An 11,572-nucleotide genomic window follows, 5' to 3' on the forward strand; every position below is an offset into this window, starting at 1 on the left:
CAAATGAATTAATTTGAGAACAATTATTTTGCTGAATAAAGAGCATCTGCTTGCTTTCTTTTTCAGTTGGGTACCTCTTTATGCAACTTTCTTTTTATTTGGGGGGGAGGGGGAAGAGATGCAACTCCCTGAATTGTCTATGTGCTAATATACGCACTTCTCCTTCTTCAGTAAGTCCTTATTCCAAGATGGAGCGCATCGAAATTCCAGTGCACAAAATGGCAGATGTATATGGCAACCAGATCTTCTGTTTCATGGAAAATTTCACCCTCCCCCCTTTGCAATTAAAAAGCAAGGCAAATAATTAAAAAATAAATACATTAAAAATGAAATTTTCTATTACAAAAATTTCGGGGAAACTATGTAAGAATAAATGAACATAAATCTGCTACAGGCCTGTGTGTTTTCCTGGAACTGATGTCAGTACAAATTAATCTCTGTGGATATTGTATCACTGACCTGAGTAGTTGTTATTACTGGGCAATAGAAATGTAAAAAGTGGATGTGAATGGGAAATTGTGGACCAAGAAATCAACCACAAACAGGACTGTAATAAGTATGGCCTAAACCAAGACTATGATCTTATCCCATTACTAGATTAGCCTTTATAATCCCTATGTTCCAAAATGGGTTAACTGCTTTGTTTTGTTTTCCTCTCTCCTGCCCACCTTGTCTCTCCTTCTTCCTCCTCCTTCCTCACCATTTGTATTCAAACCACTGCTTTCTATTTAGAAGCTCTGCTTCCTGCAGTCCCTTCTCAGCATTTGATGAAGTAAGCCTCTGCTTTATAAAGGCTTATGGATCTCTGATATAGACTAGTATAAGGTGCAAATCTGCTCTTGGTTTTTGAGAAATCATCCTTTATCACTGAAAGAATGCTCCGTTAGTACTTAGAGCTGATCATATTTTTTTTCTATTGGTGCAGCAGCATATCCCTCTTGTATATACATCTCCCTCCTAGGATTCTTCATTAACCCTGGCACGCACCTTCCTCCCCCTAAAGTTGCTGCTGATTTTAGTTTGCTTACCAGCATGCGTTCCTGTTTTCACTATGTAGGAATTGGGTAGTATTTGTTTAAATAATTGGGATTCCTCTAATGGACCTGTTTTGATAACTCTAGAAACCTGTGCCAGGTTTAGCAGGAAGCTAAACTTTCATTATTGTATAAAGTTAAGGAATATGGTTACTTGATATCCAACTTTGCCTCTGTGGGTTCACCATATTCTGACTATTGGGCAAAAACACAATAGAAGATAGGGTCCTTATTCATAAATAGCAATAGGACAAATAAGTAGCTGAAGAGGTCTAGGACAGAGGTTTCAAGTTTATCCAGCCTCATGGGCCAGTTGGAAGAGCAGATTTGGCTGATGCCCTGGAGCTAGCATATAGGGGCGGGGTGGGGGGTGGTCTTCAAGAAGTGCACACCCCATGGCGGTCCCCGATGCCACATACAGCTTGCATGTGGCCAGTCCAGCCGCACATGGCATGTGCAGTGCTTGGCAGTCCCGCTCCAGCCAGCTGCACAGGTTCCCATGTGAGGTCCTGATCCGGCCCACGGATCAGCCACCCCCTTTCCCACATACGCCATGCTGTGGCAAAGAACCAAGAGCTAGATTGTGGGGCCATATGTTTGACACCCCTAGTCTAGGTGACGTGAAACTAGCCTGTAACAACTGGGGCTCAGAGGAACCTAATCTTTCTGAAAGAGAGAGGTTTGAATCACCTTAGAGATTTGAATAGTGTATTGGCAATAAGGGGAAAATGACAATTTAACTGAGTGCAATAGAGGCAAATGTGCTGTGCAGCCTCGCTGCTTTTTGCTAAACCCTCGCACACAACACTTGCTGGGGCTGTGGAAATTTGACAGCCACCCATTATCAGCCACAATGATTCCCATCCCCCCCTTCCCTGCACCCTGTTAACAATAGAATCACAACGAAAATTAAACTTTTTTTTGTGGGAGAACTGAAGAGAAATGCACAGATCTTCACCGGTTTGCGGAGAGTCTGAATTATGTAACAGCATATGGTATGCACACTGCAGCAATCCTGGAAACATTTGTTGTCTAAGGCTGATTTGGCTTTCAAGCATGCACTGGAAATCACTGGTTCGGCAGTGACTGCTGCTTTGTATACCAGAAAGCTGCAAGCACAGCATGAAGCCAACATTACATATGAAACAAAGTTCAAACATCAAACACTTGATAGCAACTGTGTGATACGGTTGCAGAAACAAGCAGAAATTGGGGAGCACAGAGAAGAAGTGCCCCTTACAGGATTTAGTTTAGACTTTAGGAAGCAAAGTACTAGCTGGGGTCTTTTATGAGAACACCGTAAAATGCTTAAAACAGTCCCTGGTCTAGGGACTTCTCTTTCAGTAATTTTCACAGTAGGATCATCAGAAACTACTTAAAAGGATGAAGTTTCAGTAAACCTCAACGCTTGAGGGGGAAAGAAGTACACAGAGGATTTGTTTTCTCCCCTAGGTATTATTACTGTCATGGTACCATATACCTGCGAACATCATGCGCTAGACCTCTGTGTTGTAAAGTGAAGGCAGTTGGGATACACATTGGTTGTTAGAAAATAGCTAAGAGGAATTTTGCTGGGAGGACAAAGCATAAAATATTTTCAAGTGGAAGCAAAAAAATAAAATAAATTTCGGCCTAAAAGAAAGAACTGAATTTTTGGACAAGGCAACTCATGTCTTTGAGGATGATACCAGGCTCTAAAGCACATGAAAGCAGATGTTGAAAGGTTATGTTTCTGCATGCAAAATTGAGGAATTTTCCCTACTGGGCACAGGTAGAGGCAAGACTGCAGCACTCGGAGGACTGCTACCCAAGGGGAGTTTGAATGTCTGATGCACATCTACTGTGCTTTGAAAAAGAAAGCAAAATCTATCCATATCTGTGGTGATTTAGAAGTATTTATTGTGCAGAATAGAGAAGTGATTAGGTAATAATAAATATTTCTCCAACGTCGACCTAGTCCAAGCCTATCAAAAACGGAGACTTCACGAGAATCACCCGAAACGCCTTTTTAACACACGCAAAAAGCTTACTTCAGTATTACACTTACATAAGTGTACTTATATATAGTTCAGTATTGCTAAATAACAGATTCGCTTGTTATCGTGTTAAAGAGATTTTTTTATCAGAAAATGATAATTCCTCACAGCATAGACTTTTCACAGAAATGTCTGCTTTCTCAAAGCTTTCATTGGGAAAATGATTTGGTTTCGGGAAAGAGTTTCTGGAGAGGGAGGAAGAAAGCGTGCGCATGCAGCTACAATAACCAAAAAATTTGTGAATCAGGAACTGGCCTGAGTTCTTGTAGCTCCCGGTTAAAGTCCTTGTTCTACCTGGATGGGACCAGGGTCTTTTATATCCTTGATGAGTACCATAACTCTAGTACTATTGGCTATTCTGAGGGAGAAGGAAGTGTCTTGGGTTTCATCAGCACCTCTGTTCTGCACCTAAAAAACCTTGCAGATAAAGTCTTCAAGACAGTTTCTTTTAGCGATGCAAAGGAAGGACATGAACCTTGCTTATCCACATCCCAAGAAAGTGCCAACTCTCAAATATTGAGAATTTGGGGTGGATGATCTGCCTCAATATGAGAAAAAAAAATCCCCATAAATTGTTTTTTGGTTTTTTTTTTAAAGCTTGCCATTTTTGAGGTAAAATCTGGCAAGAGGCCTTGTGTAAGTAATTCCCACTGAAACAGCGAGCCGGTAATACAGCCACAGGCAATGACTTGAGAGTACCAGGAAGTCTCATTACCTGAACTACAAGTGATCTTACCAGTACAGAATAGGAAGATCTTGTAGGTAACAGCTACACCAGAAAGTGCAGATGCTGTTCCTTATATCATTGCGATGTTAGGCAGAAGGCAGGGTAGTTATGCACCTTATAGACTAACTAAATAAGATATAGAGCAGGGGTAGGCAACCCCTGGGACGGGTGCTAGTGTGTGGCACACGAAGGCATTTTGCTTGGCACGCGCCCCTTGGAGCACATGGCAGGGAAGGAGCCGAGGTTGTGCTACCACAACAAGGATCGGGCCCCTAGCGGCAGCGCCTCCGTCTGCCCCTGGCATGCCAACATTGCGGCGGCCTGCGTTTTTGGCACTCTGCCCAAAAACGTTGCCAAGCCCTGACATAGAGCACACCCTTTGTGAACCTGAGCTCGCTTCATCGACTGATCTGCTCGTGTGAGGTTATCCAAAGAAAAGTCGGAAACCACCTTTTACACCGAACTGGGAGCATATCGCCTATATTGATAACGTTGATCATATATTTTACACTAAGGAGAGAGGAGGAGCTAACACGCAGGAATTGGGTCATAGCCCTGTAACTAATGCAGGTGCTCCTTTGGCAGCCTCTCTGCCTTCGCGTGCTCTAGCCAGCAGAACGCTGCCAGAACGGCCGTGTATATAGGTAGCTAGGCGTTGAATATTGTTATGTCGCTAATAAATGTGGTTATCTAGAATCCAGCTGTGTCTGTTCATTCCACGTATTATTAATGTAGTGAGAGCAAAGACATAACACTGTTTCTCTCATCTTTTTTTCCTGTTTTCCATCTCTCCTTAACAAGAACATTACTGCAGATGCTGTCTGGAATTTTAATAAAAACCCAACAGACCCTGTGCTTCTGACCATCTTCATTTGTTCTCATCTTTATAGGCTGGAAGGATAGTGCCAGGTTTAAGTGAGGGGGGGAATTACACTCTCTCTTTCTCCTCTCTCCTGAGCAATGAGGATTATGCATTCTTCCCCCGTTTAAATAAAAAACCAGCAACAAAAAATAGCTGAAAAACCTTCCAACGCTCCACAGGGGCCAAAGCACACATTTTTGACAGCCTTACTATCCATTCATATAACAGGTCCCATTAGAGCACCGCCCCAGTGAATTTGCAGTAGCTTTCTGCCTGCCGGCTAGATCAACCTTGAAGCAGTATGAGACTGAGGTGAAGGTATAGCCCATCTGACTCCAGCTGAAGTATCCTTCATCATTGCTGAAATCTGTGGTGGGGTAGTGTGTAATGTGTGCTGAGATATGTGGCTTGATCCCTTTCTCACCTCTTTAGCTTTAATCTTATTCCCTTCTCTTATCAGCTCAAAAAGACAAAGACCTATAAGTTCTTCTGGCCTACTCTTCCTACATGCACAGCGCCTTGCACATTTTGTATGCTGTTATACTACAGCCTGCTTCTGTGCCATGACTGAAATGCATGTGTATTAGTGAAGTTTCACATGCTGATGTGGAACCGTCTGTCCCCAGCCACATTTGAAGTCCCATATTACAGCTATAGCCAAAACAGAATGAATATGGGATGATTTCATAACCCTTCCCCTTGCAGATAATTGAAAATCTGGTTAAAAGGATCTTTTCTCTCATTGTTGCTTCACTGGTGCTAGCAACTTTGTAGGCCCTAATGTCAAAGCACCACCAGCATTTTTAATGACCAGCTCATAGCAGCTCTAATGATACAGTATTAGGAATGCTAGTGGCAAGCATCTACAGCAAAACTCCCAGCAGTGGAGCTGTTGGTGTTAGAAACAATGGGAAATATTAATGTAAAGTCCTTACTGTGGCAGAGCAATGTTGTAAGTTTGTCCTGAAAATAGGACAACCAGTTCATGGCATGAACCCAAGTAAACAATAAAGCAAGAGATTTGCAATACCCATTCACTGGGACAAAGAGAAAAAAAAAAGTAGCAAACCAGAGGGAAAAAAAAGTAGCAAGCCAGGGATTGTGCCAATGAGAAATAACCTGATTAAATGGTGCACAGCTGCTGCTAGCAGTAAAGAAAAAGGATCATCTGTCTTCCATCCTTAAACTCTGCATGGAAGTTACAACGTTCACGAGAATCCCGATCATGTGTGTTAGCAGAAAAGACAGTAGAAATGTGTGTTTCTTCATTGCTAGGGATCCATCATTTTTTCTGTATCTATTTTATTTGGGGAAAGAGGTACGCTTGAGAGAGGGGCTGCGTCCTCATCTCAGATTTGTCTTAGAGTCTCACCTTGCTTTTGGTTCCACCCCCTCTATCGTTCTTCCAGAGATGCTTTAACATACTTCCTTTACATGGAAAAGTAGTCCCCTTCCTACAATGCCCTGGGAAAGAATCCTAGTGTCACAGCACAGAGAATCATGGGATATAGGCCCTCAAGGATGGTGGTAGACCTGAGGACACAGTGGATGCGTCTACATGAGACGCTTTGAGTGCAGTAGACTAAATCCATGGCACATTATCGCAGTGGACAAAACCCATGCTAATGTGCAGTAGATTTTTGTCTAGTGTGCATTAATGTCACAAAAAGGCTATTCATTTGTGCTAATGTGGAGTAGCGCCCATTACAGTGCATTAAATTAGTACCTGTCATTACAGGTACTTAACTTAATGCGTCGTCATTATGGTGCATTAATGAACATGGACACAAGCCCACTGTAAGGGCCTTGTTGGATGTACACCTGCAATAGTCTTTCCTGCACATGTGCAGGGGGCTAGTCCCAATGATCTGTAAGGTCCCTTCCAGCTTTTAACAACTATGAATACTTACAAATCATTAAAATGCAGTGATCTATTAAAGTTAGCATGTGTTAGGAGATAACCCATGCCTGAAAGGGAACAACTTTGCAGAGCATAAGGGTTTTTAACACGTCCCCAGTTATTTGAACTTGTTTCTGTTTGCGTTTTAAATGCACTTCTTCAGTTAAATTGAATGTCTGATACCACCCTAGCACAGGCTGGTCTTGGCATTGGTGATATTCATAGCAACATCTTAGATAAGCTAATGCAGATGTCGATTACTTGGGTTAACTACCCAGTGAAGACCCAGGAGAGAAAGGGATCTTGATGCATCATTATCTGATGCCTTAACTTCAAAAAAGCAGTTTTATAAGTCAAATTACTGGAAATGAATTGAGGTATTAAGCATCTTTAATTATCTCAATGTCTATTGAGGGGCAATTAATTTTACAGTCCCTGAACAAATGGGGAAAAACACCTTTTGTCCTCGAGAGCAAATTTAAAAAAAATGCTTCTAATCATCTGTAGGTAATCCAAAGGGCAGGAGCCAACTGTGCTCTAATACTCTGGTTGAGATGAGAGGTGCACAGAGCTGAAACAACGGGGATAACTCAATCTGTGATTTTGATGATTTAGCGGAAACCACAAAATTGTCCAAAATCTCTGAACTTAAAATAAAATACTGGCTCCCCAGTGGGAGTCAGCATTCCTCATGGCTATTAGGGCCTCGTCTCACAGACCACTGGGGAGAACTGCCCGTGTGAAGGGGAGTAGCCAAGATGGTAGCCACCCACCATGCTTTGCTGCCCATTGGTTGAGAGGGCTGCCTATTGTGTAGCCCCATTCCTCTTCACCAATCAGTGCTAAGGAGTGCTGCAAAATGTACATCCCTCTTGGCCAATTAATTACAAAAAATGGGGCCACCAGGGCTCCTTAGCCAATCAGTGGTATGGGGGGGGGCAGGCACTGTGAAAATGGCAGCTGGCCCTATGATTGGCCTGTGAAATTGGCTGCCTGCTGCCTTGATTTCCATAGGTCCTGTGTGTCAGCCATCCTGGCTGGGGCCTTCCAGGGAAAAGGAGCTGGAGCTGGTGCTGTAAGGGTATGTGATAAATGAAAGGGCAACATATTCTCCCCCATCTATACATGGAGATCATGAATCACCTGAAACAGATGCTTTCAAATTCCATGATTATTCTTCATTACAAAAATGCCTGTCCAATATTCTGCTGTATTCAGTTGCTGATATCACCTTCATCATGATAATATTCAAGACCTTTTCATTTATGACTGTTGTCTGTCACATCTCTGCCTCTCATAATTTCCTCAGGTAGAGGATGATGATTGCTGTCTTATTTGTTTTGGTAGGATTTTTTTTTTCTGTTTGGCAGTGGGTGTGGGGAGAAAGCTGTTGAGCAAAGCAATTAAACAATTCAAAGATACTACATTTTTCTGGAATAATGCATTGTTCATATAACCCACATTTATATTAAGAGTTAAAATAACTTATAAAGGCCATCAAATGTTACCCTGCCTTGTTATATGTACAACTAATCTCCCTGGGCATCGAAATATTTGATGGTACCCTGTATCTACCAATTTAGGTACTTTGGGGTCCAAAGGGCAGGCACAGATAATAATGGATGCAAGATCAGACCTGAAATTATTTCTGCCTTGAACTTTTAATGGGAAGCCTTTGAAGACCAGGGTTCCACTTGGTCATATGTCTATATACAGACCTCTTTGGCTTCAGCCTTTGTTAGGAAAACAAGGAATTTTTGAGCCAATCTACCTTGAATGCTGCTTCTTTAGGAGACTTTGCCTTAAGCAACCTGTGGGTTGGGACATAATGTTTCGAGCACATACTTGGAAACAGGAACTGTCTTAATTCTACGCTTTTGTCCAATTCCCTTGAGTTATCATTGCCTCAGGAAGGTGAGCAGTATTTAACTGACACCAGTGTAAAGGTTATTGGGAGGGCATCTGCGACGGCTGCAAACTCAATCAATATTTTGAACAAAATGAGTAAAAACCATGGTGCTTGTGTTATAGTAACATTTGGCAAATACTGACTTACTGGATGATCTCAGCGTACAATTTTTCTGCATTGGTGTACGTCTATCTATACATGGTGTAGGGATGAGTATTCTCCCACTGAATAGTTTTTGTTAAAAACCGTGCTGCATGTTCATATCCACACAGCCCAAGCACACCTTAACTCTGCCCATTTGGGTTTTTTTTTTTTTCTTCTTTCAGGAATGGAAAACATCAATCTTTGCTTCAATTGGAAGTCACTAATTTTAAGTTAACTTATTATTTACCATTAGCTGCTTTCAGTGCCTTAGGAATGAAGTTTGGTGCCCAGGGCAAAGCCCGCAGTGGCAGCCCACCCTCACCCTGCACTCAGATCCGAGGGGCACATGCCCCCTCCCCCATGCTTGCCCAGGAGTGCATGCCATGGCAGGAGCCACCCTTCCCCAGCTCCGCACCCCCCAAAAAGAGCCACTTGCAGGTCTGCCGCGAATTAAATCCCAGCTAGGCAGCATCTATTGTCACCCCTTCACTTCAGCACCCAGGGTGGTCACCCCTTCTCCCCGCCCCCCGCTTGCTATGACACTGGTTGCTTTAGACGTAATTGTAGACACTGAGGGTGAAGAGCGGGCTTGCGGGGGAGGAATGGGAAGAAGGAAAAAAGGTACATCTCCAGTTTCATTTTTAGTGCCAAAGTTGGTATGTATTTTATTCTCAAACTCACTATTGTCAAGACGGCTAGTTGTTCAAAATATCACCCACAAATGGCAGCAGCTCACTAGCATTTTAAAAAGATAGTTGGGTGTGCTACTACCTTTTATTATTCCTTTTCACATTAAAATCCGATATGTAGTAGTTGTTAACTGCATATATATACTGATTTGGGACTTCTTGTGTCATAAAATCTCTGAAGCAGAGCCTCATGAAACACAAAACACTGACACTGTAGTACAGAAGCACCAAAGCCAAGGCTCGCTGATGAAGATCTGCTATTTGTATTGCTGTGGGGCACAGAACTACAGGCATCATAATGTTTATTTCTCTCTCTACATAACATTTGTAGAAGTTTTGAAATCTTCGAGGGGGAATAATCAAGCTATCAAGGAAGCCCTGCCTTCCAAAAAAAAGCCCCAAAAGCAAACAAACAAAAGTAAAGACTCTGCATTTATTCAATAATACACAACTATAAGTCACTGCCTCAAAGGACAAGGGAATAAGAAGCTTATTGACTAAACAAACTGCATAGCGCCTTCTTTGTCTCTCTCTTTTTTTAACTTACACGTAGCTAGTCTTTGAATGCTGCAAGAAATTCCTAGCATGGAGACTGATTATTCAAATAATGTCAGGAGCGTCCTTTTAGAGATGCAACAAATGTCTGAAACCCAGCAAAAAGCACTAAAAGAGTGTACACTTGAACATAAAGCCCCACTTGGCTGACCATACAGTTCCTATAGCTTGTTTCTGGAATCACAAACTTCCCAAACTTTGAATAAAGTATTACAGTTTCTTTTAAGCTTTAATACCCCATAGAAATAAATGATACAATCCAAACTGCAGCCTAGTCATAAACCTCTGGATAAGCATATAAAGATCATTAAATACAATACTATATATATGTGTGTGTGTCTTATAGTCTATCTTGCTTCCTTATTAAAAATAACCAACCAGGGAAGCAATCTTCTGAAGACTCAGCTGAGGAAATATTTACTGATTTTAAACCTTTAGCTTTTAGAAAACAAGAGGACTCTCAAATGACATATCCCACCTTTTCAAATGCAGTATAAAGTCACAGGAAAGTGCCAAAATTAGCACTGTCATCCTCTCTGTTGCCCGCTCGTTTTACTGCAGCACAGAGCTGGTGAAAGACTCAAAAACATATACCTGTAGTGTCTGTTTAGCAGCATAGCCTCTCGTTACGTTTTACCTCCTCCTCACATGAATACAAATTCAACATCTTTCTAGCTAGCCATAGATTATCTTTTTTTTTTTTTTTTTCCCCTCCCTTTGCCTGGGATGAATGCATGGGGAGCAGCAGCAATTAATAGAAACCTAGCATTAGTAAAGCAGTAAAATTGTTGTTTTCTTTCCGTAATTCTCATTAGCAGGAGAGCGAGCAAATGAAGAGGCAGAAAATGCAGCTCCCCCAGCACCATGCACATTGCAGCAGACAGCACAATTCTGTACTTACAGTTCTTTACAGTGAAATGTCTCAGGATCTTTACAATTTTCTGCAGAAGTGTTTCAAGCTCTCAGCAAGCCACACTGTTCATCCAGGCAGAACCAAGCCGTATGGAATGTCTATGCAGCTGGGAGATAATGGAACTATTTTCCCAGCTGGGACTACAAGCCTTTTATCCACTGAGCATTGCGTGTCTCTTCACTGGTATTAACCATGAAATACACTGCTTTCCTGCTGAATTCATGACAGGACCCGCACAATTAGTGCTTGAATCACATGCACACAGCTACTAGGGTTTATGCATATCCTTATCATGGAAATCTTGCACATGTAAAAATTAGCTCTCTACTAATCAACCGTCATGCAAGCTGAGAGAGCAAAAGCGCAGCTGTCACACCAGTAGCATGAAAGATTAAATGTGCTCTTACCATGCTTTTCATACAGATATGAGCTCCTGTCAGGTAATCAAAAAAAACCCCCTCTTTTCTTCAAAACTGGGTCACTAAGAACAGGAATGAAAATGATGTTGTTTGCTCCCTTGTTCCCATAACTGTTCTTCGCATGACATAAGAATAAGTTTGAGCAATCTAGTCTCAGATTATACTCAAAAACTGTCCTCATAAAACATTTAAGTGACCTCCTCTTTGTCCTTGTCTGAAGTAGCACAAACCCAGAGCCAAATTTTAATTGTGAATAAACTTCTTTGTACACCAACCCCCTTCCTGGAGTAACTCCAGCACATTAGAGGCAAGGCCAATGGAAGAGGGTCCCTTTACTTGGCTAAGTAAGTTATTTGTATTCACCAGGGAGGAAAATGGAAATGG

The 11,572-nt window shown here is 41.9% G+C and overlaps 1 protein-coding gene across 1 annotated transcript in view; it reads right to left on the reverse strand.

Annotated features, from left to right (window-relative positions):
- Positions 1-10,929, reverse strand: part of CNTN6 (contactin 6) — a 218,940-nt gene extending 208,011 nt beyond the window's left edge. The window contains exon 1 of the mRNA XM_090022247.1: positions 10,758-10,929. The gene's annotated coding sequence lies outside the window, so the exon portion shown is untranslated. The remainder of the gene's footprint in view (positions 1-10,757) is intronic.
- Positions 10,930-11,572: the final 643 nt, after the last annotated feature.

Source organism: Crocodylus siamensis, chromosome 11 (genome assembly GCF_052110815.1).
Source record: "Crocodylus siamensis isolate JL-2025a chromosome 11, ASM5211081v1, whole genome shotgun sequence".
NCBI lineage: Eukaryota > Metazoa > Chordata > Crocodylia > Crocodylidae > Crocodylus > Crocodylus siamensis.